The sequence below is a fragment of the Artemia sp. Qi Xiang Cuo genome, chromosome 7 (assembly GCF_049724085.1).
Source record: "Artemia sp. Qi Xiang Cuo chromosome 7, ASM4972408v1, whole genome shotgun sequence".
NCBI lineage: Eukaryota > Metazoa > Arthropoda > Branchiopoda > Anostraca > Artemiidae > Artemia > Artemia sp. Qi Xiang Cuo.
The window spans coordinates 2,535,681-2,555,669 of record NC_142800.1 but is presented as its reverse complement, the minus strand read 5'-3'; the positions used below and the strand labels follow the sequence as shown (position 1 = coordinate 2,555,669).

The following is a 19,989-nucleotide window of genomic DNA, read 5'->3' as shown; positions in this document are numbered from 1 at the left end:
TTTGCCAATCTGTTTTACAGAAATGTTATCTACTAGTCCAATAGCCATGTAGCAAGACAATACTCTGACATTAATGAGATTTCAAAGTTAAGACAGTGTTACCGCCTAGAGTCTAGGTGGTAGAGTCTAGGCTAGACGAGTTGTCGGAAACGCATCTGCCTAAAGAATAATCAAATCAACCGAGCACAACCTGGAGAGGCTGTGACACTATTTAATTACCAAAGGAAAAAATCATCAGACTCATTCTTCCTGACTGAGCATAGAAGCAGCATAAAAACAGGACACACAAACAAGCAACATTACAGAACCCTTTAGTGCACTTCTACATTTTTGAAAGACGCCCTCTGACTTACCCATTACATACTTCATACCAGCTTCATCACAGGGACCTATGCAACCTCGGACTGTTCGGACAAGAAACTAGTGCCGTGGTAATAGAAGTGTGAATCTAACCTTCAAACTATAATTTAAGCCTCCTGACCCTGTGTGGCAAAGGGAGGTTGTTAATTTCAGTTGAAGAGCCAAAATTATGGTCTAAAAGCTTGATTGATACTTTTTATCACCAACGTACGAGGCTATACCAGTCTGAGGTTGCATATTTACCTAGCATAGTTTCCCTGTACATGACTTAAACCCTGATTTTTACAAGGTGGGCCGAGAAATTCTACTTCTACACTTACCCAGCTGGGAATCAATAAAAGTATTTTGGGTTATGGGGCTATAAGCCCCATAACCATCATTGTCACATCATTGTCACAATGATGATTTTATTAATAAACAGGCCTGAAGGGTGAGTATACAGGGTTGCGAACTTTTTGGTCAATGAATATGTCCCTTGAGCATCCAAAAATGTGTCCTTTTCAGCCAAATTATGTCCATATTTTGTCTATAATATGTCCATAATATATCCATCTTGAATTCTCAAAAACTAGTTTTCTTACGACTTGTATACCTCTTTCAAAGTGGTCAGTTAACATCGAATATAATAAAAACGAATAAGATTCATTTAATCATCCATAAAAAATGAACTAGTGTGAAAGCACAAAAGTCATAAAAACATATAAACTGTAAAAAAAAATAATTTTCGGAGCTTAAAGCTCATCTTTGTACGGGAATTCCGCTTGACTAGTATGGTGGGCATTAGGATCAGAATGCTCACTTCCTGTTGTAGATTTTTGCCAATCAGAGTATTTGTTACACAGGTCATACGGTAAAATCCAGGAGTCAAGTGACACTGCAGACCGTTATGTAATCTGGGTTGCCCTTCAATCAGGGGGATGACATCCCTCATAATTCAGTAATTGCTTCTGTTGCAAGTTGCATCTTGAGCCCTTAAAGGGGCCCCAAAGGTATTTAATTTTTTTAACCACACAAAGAAGTTATCAACAGTAGTTAAGTTACTGAAAAGTTGTTAAAAACATATCACTTATTCATAAATAAGTTATTCAAGAGTAATATAGTCCAAAAAATAAAAATCAAACCTCATTTATTGGGCAACACAAATATAAACTGTTTTCCTAATTTTTCAAGTTTTCAAATGCCGTAAACAAAAGTAGCAGTTATTTTTGAAATTTGGAACTTTGCTTTCAAAAATTCCGGTAATATATTTGCACATTAGGGTGGTGGGGGTGGGTAAATTTCATGGTAACTTTGCAGTGGACCATATAATCTACTAGAATGAAAGTGAAAACATCATTTGATACTTTTTATGCTCTTTCATAATTCATATAAAATACCTTCAGGGCCCCTTTAAGGGCTCAAGATGCAATTTGCAACAGAAGCAATTATTGGATTATGAAAGAGCATAAAAAAGGCATCAAATGATGTATTTGCTTTCATCTTAGCTAAATTATTGTGCCACCTGCAAATTTACCACCAATACCAACAGCCTAAACTTATACATTGTGCCCAAGATTGGGAGCCTGTTTTAAATGTTTAAGAGAAGTGTATTTTGATTAAGATAGCCTACTTGTCAAAGATTATGCATTATCCAAGCACTGGGAGGTTTTAACCAATATAACCCCTCCACTATAGCCTAGTCTAGGTTAAGTTTGTATTAGTTTTATAAAAGTTTTCCAGAATCTTACTGGTAATTTCACATAAATCTAAGGGTGACTCATTCAAACAGGGTGTGTGACTGCCTTTGTTCCAGCAACACTTTACTAGGCTATAACTCCACACAAAGTTTTCATATAGCATAATTTGTTATCAACCAGGTAGAATCACGACCCTTCTAAGAGACCCTTAATGAAATTATTTGAAAAAAACTACGTTTTCTAAAGAGTTAAAGAGGCTGAGTCACAAGTTCGAACCTTAAAACGTAGAGGGATTAGGAGGTACAGTTGGGGGGCTGCCGCACCCCAAACCCCCCACTTTCGCAGTCTTTAAATAAAAAAAAAGTTTTTTAAACTGAAAGTAAGGAGCGACATTAAAATTTAAAACGAACAGAAATTATTCCGTATATAAAAGGGGCTGTGCCCTCCTCAACGCCTCGCTCTTTACGCTAAAGTTTGACTTTCTCACAACTCATTTTTTTAAACAATAAAAACTTTAGCGTAAAGAACGAGGCGTTGAGGAGGGCACAGCCCCTTTCATATACGGAATAATTTCTGTTCGTTTAAGTTTTAATGTCGCTCCTTACTTTCAGTTTAAAAAACTTTTTTTTATTTAAAGGTTGCGAAAGTGGGGGTTTGGGGGCGGCAGCCCCCCAACTGTACCTCCTAATGCCTGTACGTTTTAAGGTTCGAACTTGTGACTCAGCCTCTTTTACTCTTTATAAAACGTAGTTTTTTTCAAATAATTTCTGCACATTTTTTACAGTTAATTACTTATTATTGCTTGACTAACTGTTAGCTGATCGTGTCAGGAGTTAAAGTTGGGGGGCTGCCGCTCCCCAAACCCCCCGCTCTTGAAGATTCTTGTGTTAAGGCTTTTAATTCCTGAATACTCAAATCAAATGCACAGCAAGATTTTCTTTTTTCAACTTGTCTTCGAGCATGCGGGTATACGGCATGTTATTAAAGCAGTGGAGACTTACCTGTAACCTGAAGGCCGACTGTGATATTCTTTTTGAGACGCCTGTTGAGCCGAAGGATTAAATAGATTTGATTTAAAAAAGAAAATGAGTTTATTTTTTAAACTTTAAATTCAATATAAAAAAAAAAATACTCTAATTGGGAATCGAACCCGGGTCTTCCGCCTGACAGTCAGTAGTAGCGACCACTTTACCACAGAAACTATTGTTATAGTATTTTTAGTCTTTGCTATCTATTTTTGAGGCAAGCAAATCCCCACAAAACTTGATATTTGGTTTTTGGAAAACAGGGAAGGTGTGATCGGATTGAGCTGAAATTTCGAGGATAAGCTCCCAGGCCCTAGGAAAGCTTATCCTCTAAATTTCAGCCCGATCGGGCAACGTTAAAGGGCGGCTGTGGTGGGAAAATTTAACATGGGCTCTTATAGGAAAACGAGGTTTTTCGTAAATTTAAATTCGGGGGATAATTTTTTCGGTCTGAAAATATCAAAAGGCCCTAACAGGTCGAATTCCGCTTCGAATGAGTCCTCATTCACCCTGATACGTTTCCAACTGTGGCCTGTAGGCGTGGCTAATAAAAAAAAAGAGAAATGAACATTAAGTGGCTATATCTGGTTTTTGGAAAAAAGGGAAGGAATGATCGGATTGAGCTGAAATTTTGGGGATAAGCTCCCGGGCCCTAGTAAAGCTTAACCTCTAAATTTCAGCCCGATCGGACAGCGTTAAAGGGAGGCTGTGGTGGGAGGGTCGAAACTTCCGGCCCAGTTTACCCCATGAAGATAAAGTCGGAGGAGGGTGGAATTTCGCACGTTTCTTAGTTTGAGCTTGGGCTACAAAATGCAATCACCTCCGTCTCTCTGCGACCTCTAGGACCGGATATCGCTTAACATTGTGGTGGGTCACCTCTTTAAAGAGGCACAAGTGTGCCTTCTTGATTCAACTTGTAAATATGACAAGAAAACTTGTTAACTGAGACTAATTACATATATTTGTAGGATATTGCACTTCCAGCATGAAAATGTACTTACCAACACAGACATGTTATGATTTTTTGAAAATTGTGGTAAATTCTAAATAAAACTAGATAAAATCGCACATTCCTCTGTTAGTTAACAAAAGTTTCAATCATTCCATTAAAAAACATACAAACTGTGGAATGATAAGGAATGACAATGTCATTGTTGTTTATTTCAACGTTTCTGGAGCATTCATTAGCTCCGTCTTATGAGTCATTGGATTTCATAGGTTATTCTTCTTTTTCTGGAAGATTTGGAAAACTTTTTTCTCTGTGGGACCTCTTATGTTGGTCGTTCACGAGTAGATGGCGAGAAAAGCTGAAAATACTGGAAAATTCCGAAATATCGTTTTCGATATCGATATTTACGTTTCGATATTAGATATCGATATTTCGTCCGATATATCGATATCGAATATCGCCCAACACTAGATGCAACATTTGTTGGGAAGAGATCCTTGTATTTTTTGTCATTGGGACATATACTTGAAGTAAGACTAGGTGTTGTAGCTGTGACTTCTGTGGTCCTTACATATTCTAAATTCTTTTCATCAGGGCATCTAGTAATTGAAAATCTCATTGAAACTTTCTTGGAAGTAATTACAAGTGCCCTAGTTGGTTCTTTTGAATGTCCAGACATAATCCATTCTCTGTGTGGAAGGATGCTCCTTAATTCAGGTCATGTGACACAGAAGATAGCTCTATCTCTGCCAAACTTAGCAGGAAGCAAGAGTTAGTGTCCTTGTTGAATGTTTTAGGAACCCAGAGCTGATGCAGCATTTGTTGGGAAGAGATCCTTGTATTTTTGTCATTGGGACATATACTTGAAGTAAGACTAGGTGTGGTAGCTGTGCCTTTTGGGGTCCTTAGATATTCTAAATTCATTTTATCAGGGCATCTACTAGAACAGCTTGCCGAATCTTAATCACACTTGTTTGGGGGGGGGGCGGCTCAGCATCCTAGTTTTTGGGTTCCAGGATTCGGTCCAACCTTTGTACCGATAGTACTATTTTCTTTTGACGCACTGTGTGTTTTTCACGGGCAAAAGGAGGAGTTTCAAAAGTTTAAGGAGGAGTTTAAGGCCGAAAACAGAAACCATTTGATTGTTTTTCCGTTTGTTTTCCAGGAATTTTCCAGAGGATGTTAAAAGCGTACTAGAGTCTAAACTTGACCCATCCCATGTGTGCTCATATGATGTAATAGCTGACTATTATGGTCTAATAGGCATGGAGGCAATGGACGCTTTGTGGCCTGAGCCCTCCCTCAGTTTGATAAGTTCCGCCCTTAATGATAATAATGTCTAATCGGTAGTTAGAAGTTAGTCCCCATGACATAACAAAATTAGCCTATATAACAGCAGATAGATAGGAACTGGAGAAAAAATGTTTCCTTGGTACTTGTATGATATACCTCCGATCGCTCAAATTGTTCATGCATTGACACAGTGTAAACCGGTTTGCATAAGAAAAGACAAAGAGAAGTGACAGAATAGATGGGAAATATATAATTTGGGCTGTATATTTGCACATTAGGGGTGGATGGGGTGAAGTATTTGGACAGTGTGAAGTCAGAAAACAATTCTTATTACATAATATCAGGATAATTGTAGCTGACACATTTTGCATGCAGACCCGTTGTACTATACCCGCCCCCCTTAATGTGCAAATATATAGCCCAAATTTGTTTTTAAAGTATTATGTTTTAATCATACTTAGGTATATTTTGCTGGGATTAACCTAGCTTCACTTCTTGAGTGGTCGGGGGTATATCGTACATGTATCGTTTCCTTTACAATTTTTCTCCTTTTCTTGTTTCCTTTACAATTTTTTTAACGCATCAAAAATTTGTTTATATGCATTTTTGTTACGTTTTTACAAGTCAGACATTTTTTTTTGGGGGGGGGGAGGGGTAGACCCTATAATCCTCCTTGATACGGCCTTGGTTAAAAAAATCTCTAGCAAGTCTTTATGCCGAAATCAATAACGAATCTCTATTGACCAGTTGATGTGGGCTGATATATGATTTTATTTGACCGACTATAGGCTAGTCAGTGAAATATTTTTGCAGTGCACCTTGACAGGGTTGACCAGTGCCAAGAAACAAAGCAATATCTGTAGATGACATGTTAGGTCGTGTAAGTGAGGACATGTTAGGTCGCGATTGACGAGTGCAATGCAGGACAAGTCAAAATGAAATGATATAAGATTATCAGTCCATGCAAGTGAATATTCCACTAAAAAAAGCAAAAAATCCAATTATGTATAAACAATTCATTAGAACCATGATCAAAATAGACCATCAAATTCAATAAGACCATATTTAATTTGTATAAAAATCACATTGAGACAGGCAATACAAGAGAGAACGGCTCCTTGAAAACTCTTTCTTAATTACGTGAATATTCTAGACAAGGATGTACTGTCCAGGCTAGATTGTGAGAAGCTGTTATGCCTCCCCTACTCGCAAGGTTTAAAATATTCTTTAAATATATGTCTGTTAGGCCAGAATTATAAAAAAAAACGACTAGAATTAGCCTTTTCTAGGGCTCAGGTCCTGGCGAGGTGGTTCCCAGGACTCGAAGCCGAACCCTTTTGAAGTTAATACAGGACGCTCTTAGTTCTGTGAACTCTTTCAAATCACGGAAGTGTGAAAGGTGGAGTTAAATTAATAGATGCATCTCGTATTTGCACTCTATGCGCATCCATTCCTGGAAATTTTAATTGTGTAACATTCTGAGTTCAAGTGAAGTCACCGCTTCAAATGAGAAAACTATAAGGTCAGGAACATGATAACACTCTTTCACGGTCTAGTTAGAACTGCTCTTGAAAATTTCGCTGATCTACAACAGCTGGAATGTGACTTCTTGACACTCCACTATCGCATGATTTATCCAAATAATGTTTAGTTGGCAAGTACATTCTTACTTAGTAATTTATTTTGCAGGAGACCCAAAATTTAGAGGGGGGGGGGCAAAGTCGTAAAAACAGAAACAATATGAGGATATATTAGAAAAACTACGGGGGAATCAAAATCTCGAGATTTGCTTTTTTGTTGCAGTGGAGAGTATGGACCAGAATGCACCTACACTGCCTACGTGCAGGGTGGAGCTCTACTGCTGAAAAAAAAAAAAATAATCTGAACTGTTATTTCCGCTGATGAGACGGCCCAAAAAGCAGAAAATATTTGCAACCTTATATAATAATATTTAATCTTTGCTCGTTATATATAAGCAAATATATATATATATATGTATATATATATATATATATATATATATATATATATATATATATATATATATATAATATATATATATATATATATATTAAGAATCTTACCGCAAGAATAGGAAGTTGCGCCCTTCTGAATTACCGCGTACAAGGTGTTCACCGAAAAGCATGACAAGTCAACATGTCTAATGTTAATCTAGAAAACATAAAAACATGACATGCAGGGGCACCTATTGGGTGGGGGGGGGGGTGCATTTGCCCCCTAGATTTCGAATTGACTAAACTTTGCCATTTCGTTGAAAAATACCTTCTTTGGTATTTTCTCTAAAAAAATCGAAAAACAACAAAATCCTCCCAACATTTTCGTGAATTGGCATCCCTGTCTAGGGGCCGTACACCCCCTTCAGGGGACACCAGCTACATATGATTTTCAACAACAACCCCGTTAGTCGCCACTTGTTTGAAGTCTACATGATAAAAGAGGTCAGGTCTGTCTAAAAAATTAATAAAAAAGACTTGGCACAAAATAAGTTTTTCAAAAAACAAGTAAGGAATTTCATTAAACCAAAAATGAACAAAAATAGAATAAAATAATCTACCAAGCATACAAACTACCACAAATCAGTATCAATAAATACATGAAATCCAAAATAAACAGAAATTAAAATAAGTCAAACTTAAAACGAGCAGAAATTACTCTGAGTAGGGTTCTAAACCCTATGCTTTCTAAAAGCTAGAATATAATTTTTACTTTACTGAATAAAATTCAAATGAATTTACTGAAAAAAATATGCATTGTCAGTTTAATATACATGTGCTAATATTTATTCCATAGAATCTTAATTAATTTTTGACTTCTTAAAGTTATAGAAGTGAAAACATTTAAAAGAATTCTTTTTAAAGAATTAAAAGGGTTGTCAGTAAAGTACATGAAGTCTCAAAATTTTAGTTGGATGTGTTTGGGAAAATGGTGGGCGTGAGAGGGGGATTAGTTGCTCTCCAATCACTTTCGACTATTAAAAAGGGTTTAAGTCACTTTCGACTTAAACCACATCGGCCTGACATCACATAAATAAAGAAAAACGAGCAAAAATGGGGTTTTTAAAGGCCAAATGAAAATACTGAAAATACTTCACTTTGTTGTGTGTTTTCAAGTATTTGCATTTGGCCTTTAAAAACCCCATTTTTGCTCGTTTTTCTTTCTTTATGTATATATTATTACGTATATTAGGTGGCTTTGCCCCCCTAGTCAATATCTCGCTCTTTACGCTAAAGTTCGAAATTTTCCAATACTTTAATAATGACAACTAAATAAATAGTTGAAAACTTGTTTTTCTTTTATTTAATTTCGAAGTATACTGATCGTTTTTTGAAATAATGCTGGGAAATCTGGCGCCCTCTTCATAGCAATGTCCCTTCTCCCAGTAAAACCTCCTCCATGGAAAGATCCTCCCACACAACCCCCGACCCCCCCCCCCCCCACTACCATAAAAAATTCCCCCCGAAAACGTCTGTATACTCCTCAATAACCATAACTATACGTAAGTATTGAGCAAAGTTCATAACTTTTAGCCCTTCCCCCGGAAACTGTCGGGGATTAAGTCATCCTCAAAGACATAGTTATTATATTATATTATTGACCATGCTGAACAAAATGGCTATCTCAAAGTTTTGATCGGGTGAGTTTGGGAAAAAAATGAGCGCGGGAAGGGGCCTAGTTGCCCTCCAATTTTTGGTCACTTAAAAAGGGCATTTGAACTTTTAATTTCCGTTTGAATGAGCCCTATCGCAATATTCTAGGACTATTGGGTCGATACGATCACCGCTGAAAAAAAAAATAAATAAATAAGAAAACAAACAAATAAACACGCATCTGTGATCTTTCTTTTGGGAAAAATACAAAATTCCACATTTTTGCAGATAGGAGCTTGAAACTTCTACGCTAGGGTTCACTGATACGCTGAATCTGATGGTGTAATTTTCATTATGTTCTATGACTTTTAGGGGGTATTTTCCCTTTTTTCGAAAATAAGGGAAATTTTCTCAGGCGCGTAACTTTTGATGGGTAAGATGAAGATGCTTGATGAAGCTTATATATTTGAAATCAGCATAAACATATGATTTTTTTGTTGTATCTACTGGTATCAAAATTCATTTAGATTTTCGGTTACTATTGAGCCGGGTCACTCCTTACTTAAAGTTCGTAACCACGAACTGTTTGATTTCTTGAAAGTGCGCCTGTCGTAAGTTACAAGTATTCAAGCTTTAAAGTAAATAAATAAAAAAACGAGTTTTTTTAACTGAAAGTAAGGAGCGACATTAAAACTTAAAACGAACAGAAATTATTCCGTATATGAGAGGGGCTGTCCCCTCCTCAACGCCCCGCTCTTTACGTTAAAGTTTTTTATCGTTTTAAACATAAAGTTGTGTGACAGAGTCAAACTTTAGCATAAAGAGCAAGGCGTTGAGGAGGGGGCAGCCCGTTTCATATACAGAATAATTCCTGTTCGTTTTAAGTTTTAATGTCGTTCCTTATTTTCATTAAAAAACTTGTTTTTTTAAAATTTAATTTCTGAACGTTTTTTAATTAATGTAGCTTTGATTTTGGCTCACCGTACATGAATAATTAGAATGAAATTTGCATATTAATTTTATTCTTTTGGCTAAATAGCTTTCTCGAAATTTTGTTATGACGTAACTTACGAATTAACTTTCGTAACGAACTTCTATATTTGTATGTTTTTGTTACGTATATTAGGAAGTTCATACCTAGTCAATACCTCGCTCTTTACGCTAAAGTTTGAATTTTTTTCGAATCACACACCCCTGAATCACAAAGGCCAGTTAATTAGAATAGATAGCTCTTTTGAAAGTACTAAAAAAAAATTTAGCGTAAAGAGCGAGGTATTGACTAGGGGGGAAAACCCCTTCATATATGTGATAATTTCTGTTCGTTTTAAGTTTTAATGTTGCTCCTTAATTTCAGTTGAAAAAACTTGTTTTTTTATTTAATTTCTGATCGTTTTTTAAATAATGCTGGGAAATCCAGCGCCCCCTTCATAAAAATGTCCCTTACCCCACGGAATTATCCTCCATGGAAAGATCCTTCTCCGACCCCCCCACCAAAAAAAATCCCTCCTGAAACGTCTGTATACTTCCCATTTACCAATACTATACGTAAACAATGGGCAAAGTTCATAACTTGCAGCCCTTCCCCCGGGAACAGTGGGGGATTAAGTCATCCTTAAAGATATATTTATTAGATTTTCGACAATGCTGAACAAAATGGCTATCTTAAAATTTTGATTGGGTGACTTCAGGAAAAAAATGAGCGTGGGAGGGGGCCTAGTTGCCCTCCAATTTTTTTGGTTACTTAAAAAGGGCACTAGAACTTTTAATTTCCGTTCAGATGAGCCCTCTCACGATATTCTAGTATTACTAGATCGATACGATCACCCCTGGGAAAAAAAAACAAATAACCACACATCCATGATTTTTCTTCTGGCAAAAGAAATACAAAATTCAACTTTTTTGCAGATAGGAGCTTGAAACTTCTCTAGTAGGGCTCTCTAACACGCTGAATTTGATGGTGTGATTTTCGTTAAAGTTGAATGACTTTTAGGGGATGTTTTCCCCTTTTTTCGAAAATAAGGCAAATTTTCTCATGCGCGTAACTTTTGATGGGTAAGACTAAACTTAATGAAGCTTATATATTTGAAATCAGCATAAAATTCCGATTCTATTGACGTATTTAATGGTATCAAAATTACGGTTTTTAGAGTTTTGGTTACTATTGAGCCGGGTCGCTCCTTACTTACAGTTCGTTACCACGAACTGTTTGACTAGGATTGCAACTAGACTTCGGTTGCCAAGGCTTTTTAAAGTGATGCAGCTACGTTAACCCATGAGCATAGTTGCGAAGTAACACGTGTAACTATGTCTTACGGGGAATTGTTACAATTTTCGTTTAACGTTTGCTACGAAATCAAGAAACTTCAAAAACATGTTATAGGTATCCAAAGCAATAAAAAAATGAATACTTCCACAAGGCACATATTTAAAATCTGCAATAAAAGAATTCTCTAAATACCAAGGCTTCGTAAAGTATCAGCAACGTACATCAATTGTACGAACCGTTTTATGTTTGCTGCGGAATTACACATTTCCATAAATAAGTCTTAGCTGTACTTAACCTCAAAAAACAAATTCACTGGCGACTGCTTTATAGTAATCATCGTGTTCACCAAGACCAATCCGGGTGGGGTGTAGGGGGCTTGAATACCCCCTAAGATTTTTTTCTGGCTCGTAAGAACGTAACAAAAATGCATATAAACAAATTTTTGTTGCGCTTTGAAGTTTTTGAAATCCCCCCCCCCTGGAAAAAATGCCTCCCTTGAACAAGAATCCTGGATACGGTGTTGGTGTCCACTCATCTACTGTTTGAATGCTGTGGGACGTCTCTTGACTGTGTGACGAGCATATAAATAAACTAAAATTTACAAACATTAATCTTAATTGCTGCCTACTTGGGTTTTTTTTTCTTCTGGATAAAGAACTAATGTAAAAGTTTTAAGTAGATCATCTTACGTTTAATTTGGGAATGTAATTAGAATTTTCAATTGCTCACATTTTCTGCATCATTGTAAATTCTTATTTGTGTGAAAATCACAAATTTCAGTCAAAAACTGTATTGTGTGAAAACTAGGGGCAGTAGAGAGAATTGGGTTACAATTTTTAATGCAACATAAAGAAAAATATAAGAAAAATTTCCAAAACGATGAAAAACAACATTTTTTTTTAAATACAAAACGACTCAGTTTTCGGAGAAAAGACCTAAAATTTAACTTCAAAAATCGATTAAGCAAAAATTATTAAAAAAAAACAAAATTTAGTGGAGCATGATAGCAGAGTATTGAAAAGAGTTCGGAACAGGTTTGGAGCAATGTTTTTGAAGCTCTATGATTGATTTTTGAAAGCATAAATTCTTGAAAAAAGGGTCCATTTTTTTATTCAAACTTTTGCATAGTATGATGAATTTGATGTATATTGCTGCACATTGTATAATATCTCAATTGTTCTCAATAACATCTTAAGAGCTTTCGCCTGTTAACAGCCTTTTAATAGATACTAACTTCCTTTATTTTGTTTACACTAAGAAAGGGGGAAATTCATGGCAATGAAAATTTTATCTAGCTTGAAGAGGTAGGATTTAAATCAAGACCATTTCTTTTTTCCTGTTAACTTGAACAGTCTCTAAGGGATGTACGCCTTATGAAATCGATTTTTGCTCCCCCAATGGCATTGATTGAAGAGAACTTAGAGCTTTAATATATATGCAACGACAAAACTCGTTCAATTTATTTTTCTCGTATTGCAATGAACATTTGTCCCATGTAGCAAAGAATTGGCAATGTTTGAATACGTACTGCCTGCGGACTTTGAAAAGGGGTTATGTGGCAGTTTATGTCAAGCTAACATTTGCAGCACAGCCATTTGCTGTTTTGGCTATCTTTGTTATTTTATTCGCCTTTTTTTTCTTAAAGTACCAAGGACATTAAAATTAATGTCCCCCCACTGGCCCACCTTTGTCTATTCATACCTGAAAATCGCGACTATCTAATATGTTTCTTTTGGTTGTTTCAAAATTATGAAGTTTTTGAACAGTATTACATTTTCGTCAGTAGTGCCACGTAGAACCCTAGAGATAACTAATCATGATTGGGCGGTTGCATTTGGCAACCCTTTTCATCCGTAAAAATTCAAACATTAACAATCTGTTGATTGCTGAGGACAATTACACCTTAAAAGGAGAGCTACATCTTAAGCTGTTTGGAGTTTCGTGCTTTATATTTTTATCACAGCATAAACATCATACAGTAAAGAAAATTTGTTTTAGAAGTTGGACTCGTCACTGCGCGCGTAAAGGGTAGTTTCCCCTTGGATCCCAGCGCGTAATGCTACATAACTATTGATCATTGCGTTGGCACGAAGGCGGAGTCATGAAGAAATGTGCGAGGTTGATGTGTCTCAAAAATCTTTAATGGAGAAGATAGGAATTTTCTTTACTGTATGATATTTATGCCGTGATTTATAACTTTTTTTTGCTGATTTTTAAATCCTTTTTTTTATATGGCCGCTTCTGCTGCCACAAACTACATAACCACATACGGTGGTTTTTGCATCAAAATTGAATTCCCGATTTTTCGTGGTTTTTCAAAACATATGTGGCAGCGTAAATTTCCTTTTAACCAATTTAAACAATGAGATTTTATTTTCACTTACCTTGACATTTCGATAGTAATAGTAATTTATTGTAGTTAGACAAAAAAAAAAAAAAAAAAAAATTACAGCCACAATGAAAGAGATGGACTTCCGAAACAGAGACCAGAACTCGATAGGCAAGGAGAAAATCAATTCTAACATCGACAGATTTATACTCAATTTGCTACCATCATAATGTATTTGAAAATGGTGATAAAGAAGGAAAAGGGAAAGAAAATACGAGGGGGAGAACAAGAAAAAAGGGTACTTGTCGGTTATTCGAAACGCACACAAGAAATGAAGTTATGTTTATCCTAATGAAAAATAACAAAACATGATGATAAAATAATACTTAAAAACAAAATCATGGAAACCCAACCTAACCCCCTCCCGTAATGTGCAAATATATAGTCCAAATTATACAAGTCCAATGCATTCTGTTGAGTTCAATGCATAAGGGTAATTCTTGAATGTGTCGAATAACCGACAAGTACCGAAAAAGGGGAAAAGATTAAATATTCCCGCCATTTTTGTTCCAAATTCTCAAATGAACGGTTTTTTTCCCCTACTTCCCGTACCGCAGATTATGTAATACATCCAACAAAAGAGTATATCATGGTCCACTTGAGTTTAATGCGCTTTTGACTCGGTAAAAACTGACTCAAGCTAGTAAATAACTTGAGTGAATCAAAACAGTACAGCAAAATAGTATATCACTGCCCTCTTGAGTTTAATGCGCTCTTGACTCAGCAAAAACTGACTCGAGCTAGTAAATAACTTGAGGCCTTACAAGCTGGACACCTATTACCAAGAGCTTGGTCTCTCAGACTCACAGTTCATATAATTATCCAGTATGATCATTCCCTATCTCACCCATTATAAAAACCCGGACCGGGGTGCGAGTGCTCCGGAGAACGTTTTTGCAGATAGAAACATAAGCGGTATCAGATCTTTTCACGGGTAGACAAGTCAGATTTCTCTTGGACGCGAAACTTGGCTTCAACGTTGGAACACTAATTTTGAAGAAACTAATTTTAAATTAATTTATTCCAATACATACATGAAAATCGGTAGTTAGTAGTGTAATGTTATTATTAGATGTTTTTAGGAATTGAAAATAGGTTTCGAAGTCTCAAGTTGGTTTCAAAAGCATTTTGAGAAAGTTTCTGCCAAAATACGTGTTCCAGGGTAATTGGACCGCTGATGGCAGATCAAATGAGAGGAGCTGTTTGTACGTGCCGATATACATATATATATACATATAAATATATATATATATATATATATATATATATATATATATATATATATATATATATATATATATATATATATATATATATATATATATACACTACGAAAACTTTACGAAAAAGAAAGTTTTTTTTAAAGAAAAGTAAAGGCCATATTAAACTTAAGATCAGTAGAAATAGAAGCCTACAATAATTCAAACTCAAAACGACCAGAAATTATTATTAAAGAATAAAAAAGGACAGGAGAATAATTGGTATGGCGGTAACACTGCATATAAATGTCTAAGATTATACAGACTCAGCAGTAAGAAATGCATTTTATTTATTTTCTGGTAAACAAACTGGAAGAATATTCTATAATAGGAGCTTTTCTAGCGTAAAGCCCCGTAAAATTTTGGATCTGCTACTAAAATAAGTGATGTCCTTCAATTTTCTGAAAATTCCCTTAGAATTTTACGAAAAACACTTCTTAACAGACGTTTGGTATTTTCTTGGATAGGGCTATTGTGGCAACTTTTACCACAACAACCAATAATTAGAACCCAAGTCCGGGGGGGGGGCGAGGGTTACCCCCGTAAAGTGGTCTAAAGTAGTGTAATTTACCTAATTAACGCAAATTTGCATTAATTAAACTTGCTCCTAACGTAAGTTTGTCGGATCAACCTACTTTGCACCCCCCTCCCCTAAAAAATCCTTGATCCACCCCTGAAACCATTACACCTAGTCCACCACTTATTAGAAGAAAAAAAATCCTTATTTTCTCAAATTTCTTCAAACCCCCGCCTTCTATTTTTATAAAACCCTACATAGGCTAATCATTTGAGCCCACTGTATATAAATAATAAATGAAGTCGTAATTTGTATATAAATTAAGTCATACCTGCAAGATGGGACACTTGCAAACCACTTGGTTGGCTCACCAAGTTTTTTTCTGCTTTCGCAATTACGAATAATGCACGTTGTAACCATTTCTCATTGAGTCAACACACTAACCCGCTAATGCAGAAAGAAGTGGGAGGAGCTTTTTGTTCGCACGTAGAACGAAGACCAGAAATGATCTGCGATAAGCTTACTGGATAATTATATGAACTGTGCTCAGACTCTTCCAATAAGTGCATAACTGGAAATCTTTGTCTAGTATTTGAATTCCTAGATATATAAGCGTCACCTGAATGTATCGAAAGTCAGAAATGTACACAGGGGGGAGACCTCGAAGCCCCCCTCAAGTCCTAAAGTTTCCTCAATTTCTAGGCACTTTTTATTCAAATTGTCAATTAATGTTATTATAATTGGGCCCTAACCCCCCCTCCCATCACCCCGAAAATAAGTAATGCGTCCCTGTGTACGTGCCTGTCTGGAATTATAGCTAAGTAGAACCAGGGCCGGATTTAAAGCTTTGGCGCTCCTAGTCCCAAGCGTTTTAGCCGCTCCGTTTTTGCGAGATTTTCGGGGAAGTCCGCGAAAATTTCGGGGATAGTGAAAGCACTGAACAGAAGCCAAACTAATGAAAGAGAGAGGTGATGCCGAACTCCCAGCTGCCATTCTTGGGAGAAATCTGAGTTTATAAGTAACCACGGAATTCCTGTGTTTGTTTTTAAATCACTTTTCTGCGAATAGGCTGCATGGCAGCGGAGTGCACCTGGTACTTTGACAATAAATAACATTGGTCCAGTTTTTTTTAAGAAAAAATAACTCCGTGATTATTTATTGCGCCCCCAGGCTCGGGCCTACTGGGTCTTTCGGTAAATCAAGGCCTGATCAGAACCCCTTGTACTTCCCTGCAGCAAGAACCAGGGAAACAATAAAAGGGCTAGAAAGTAAAAAACTGTTAAGCCCACATCCCTCAATAGAAGGAATGGGACAGCGAATAGATTGCATAACTTAAAAGAGAGTTTATACTGAAAAAACTTTAATGTTGTTTGAGAGTTGGGCCATAGAGTTTAGAAATAGTATCTGTAAGTTTAAAAAAAGTCATGATGAAATTTGATGTCAGAAGAAAAATGATGTAGCCTTTTTTTCTTATTACTCAGTTGTTTAAAGACGTTGAGCGGTAACCAAAACGAAACATTGCTGTTAAATGTTATAAAATAGTCATAATTCGTTGCAAAACCAAGTAAAAGATCACTTTTTTTGCTATTTTTGTGAGAAGTAAAAGGTCATATTGTAGTACCTTTGGAGGAGGTAAGGGCCAAACTATTGGGCCCAAGGTGCCACAATCTGTGTCACCACTCAGAAATAACTGAAGATTTTCTCAAGAGCAATAAACTTAAACAGACAGTTGTGTTCTTTATAAAGCACACTTAAAAGAACCGAAAAGAGAATTTTCAGTCTTGAATCAAAGAAGAAGTGAACCGAATATTCGACCATTTGAAGGTCCGCTTTTTGCCAGAAGAAAGATCACGGATGCGTGTTTGTTTGTTTGTTTTTTTGTTTTGTTTTTTTTTTCCCCCAGGGGTGATCGTATCGACCCAGTGGTGCCACAATCTGTGTCACCACTCAGAAATAACTGAAGATTTTCTCAAGAGCAATAAACTTAAACAGACAGTTGTGTTCTTTATAAAGCACACTTAAAAGAACCGAAAAGAGAATTTTCAGTCTTGAATCAAAGAAGAAGTGAACCGAATATTCGACCATTTGAAGGTCCGCTTTTCATTGGACGATCTCAAATCCGGTTCGTGAAGTGAGATTTGATTCCTGTCAGCATCGTCAGAAGGGACAGGCAAACAAAGTGTAAAGGGTAGTTCCAATCAAGAGCTTACCCATAATATTTGTTCGGGGGGGGGGGGGTGTAAAGCATAGCTTATAATAACTGGTTCTCGGGGTTTACCCCCCCCCCCTGGCGATTACTCCTCCTCCTCGGAAAATACCCCCCCCCCCCGTGAGAAATAAGGCTTTCCAGATTAGATAATTTTATTTGAGTTATTATTTTTTGTATTTCCGTAGGCGGAAGGAATTTTGGTGCTTTTGTGTTGTGTTCCACTCACTCAGGCTTACGCTCTGTAAACCTCGAGAACAAACTGGTTTCTTCGTTAGATTTCTTCAGCTTTCAGCTTAGCTCGAGACAAGACAAAGACAAGTGACAGAATATACGGGAAATATATATATCGAGCTATATACTTGCACATAAGGGGGGGGGGTAAAGTTTTTGGACAGTTTGAGTTTTTGGACAGTTTGGACAATTCTTTCTAGGTATATGGCCACTAAAATATTACAGAAGAATAGCGAGGTATCTGGAAATTTTGTTAAAAAAAATCCAGTATAAAGTAAATATAGCCTAATGTTTCATTTTCAAGTGTTTTTTCCAATGGTTAAGTGTTTTTTTTTTTCAATTGCCGTTTTTAAAAGAATTAATTAATATTATTAGTTTAATGTATTGTTTAATTTAAGTGTTTTATGATGATCGCTGATAAAAGTTTACGTTATTGGTGCCTTTCATTTATGTTATTTTACAATGTTCATGGCCGTATATTTGGCTTTAAAATACGCTTATCTATCTATCTATCTAATATGCAAACTAATTGTACCAAACACATTTTGCAGGCAGACTCGCTATGCTTTGCCCCCCCCCCCTAACGTGTAAATCTATAGCCCACATTTATTTCTAAAATAACGAAGAACTTAACGAAAAAACTGGTGAGTCCGCGTGTTCTCGAATTTTACACACCGTTAACTTGAGTGAGTTGCGCATAATACACAAGTACCAAAATTCCTTCCCCCCTACGGAAATTAAAAAAAAAAAAAACTCAAATGAAATTGAAATTTGAAGACTTGTTTTCCACGGGGGGGGGGGGGGGTTGTTTTGTTGCCAAAGTTATTCCTGGGCATTTAAATCCGTTCCATGTGCTTTATTTTATATGCCTAGATTTAGTTTATTATCATTTTTTGAAGTTTGATCTACTATATTTGAGGTATATGTTGAACATGGTCTTTTCTAGTTTTTTGCCATAACTTTTTAAAGTCTTATAATTCCCCAGCAGTTATTATTGGTTTATGCTGCTTTAAAAGTTGTTATTGTCCAGGTGAACAATTTCAGATAATAGTAAATATAATAGTTCAGAAAAAAATTTGGGCTATATATTTGCACATTAGGGGGGTGGGGGTAAAACATAGCATATATTAAATACGTAACCTAACCTAAACTATATACCTTTTTTTGCCCCTTCAACCCCCCTAAAAACAAAGTTTAAATTTTTGTCGCGGAGTGAGCAATACCTCACTAGACAGCGAAAACCTGTTTTTCATATAGCATCTTTGAGATTTCGATGCAGTCTTTCTCACGTGTTTATCGGATTCTACATAAGTACCTTTGCCCTATTATGTCCCGGCACATATGAATATGTACTTTGGACATAAAATATATCCAGTTGGCAACCCTGAATCCTGTTTGACATTTTTCTTAGCTGGACATGATTCCGGGCGTAATCTCACTAAACTAACAAGAACCAACAGTAACTTATCTGTAATGTGTAATAATTTTGGAAGTAATTATAATCAAGGCGGTCAATTGATGGAAATCTCTTCTAAATCCTTAAATTAACTGACTGTCAACACTTGCTGTGGACTTTTGACCTATATTAGATAAAAATAAGGAAATAGATAATGACAGGTGCTAAATGGTTTTGCGAAAAGACAAATTGCAATGGCAAACATCACGAGAAACAATTTAAATACGCAACATGATCCCTGTGCGATTTCTGTTGATGTACTCGTATATGCACGCTATCAACTCATTCACTGTCAAAATAGGTCCCCACACGCCCAATCAGTCGTTGTGGAAATGCACAGAGACTGCAGGGGGCTGATGCCACCCAACCAAACTTATCACCACACAGCAACATTCGTGTAAATCCATAAAGACCAACTTTGGTGGATATTAAACGATGCTTATGAAATATGAACCTTCAATATTTTATTTTTTTCGAAAATTATATCTCAAAATTGGCTTCAGATCTGTAATCAATAAGTATTGAATTTATTCAACGTCAGCTTTGGTGGAAATAACACCAATGGTAAATTGCATACTAACCGTGTTTTGATTTCGGAATTCCACATTGTAATATTAGCCTACTATTTTGTAAATAAAGAAGTGCCCTTGCATACCAACTTCGATGGGCACCAAACATCTCTTCTGAAATACGCACTTACCCTGTTTTGATGTCTGTATTTTATTGTCAGCTCTTGTTTATAATCAGCAAC

The 19,989-nt window shown here is 36.2% G+C and overlaps 2 protein-coding genes across 3 annotated transcripts in view; one reads left to right on the top strand and one right to left on the bottom strand.

Moving 5' to 3' along the window:
• LOC148949857 (uncharacterized) overlaps positions 1-19,989 on the top strand; it is a 239,064-nt gene that overhangs the window by 8,352 nt on the left and 210,723 nt on the right. The window lies entirely within an intron of this gene.
• The window catches only part of LOC148949858 (E3 SUMO-protein ligase ZBED1-like), a 38,107-nt gene that overhangs the window by 1,706 nt on the left and 16,412 nt on the right, over positions 1-19,989 (bottom strand). The gene's annotated exons all lie outside the window — the stretch shown is intronic.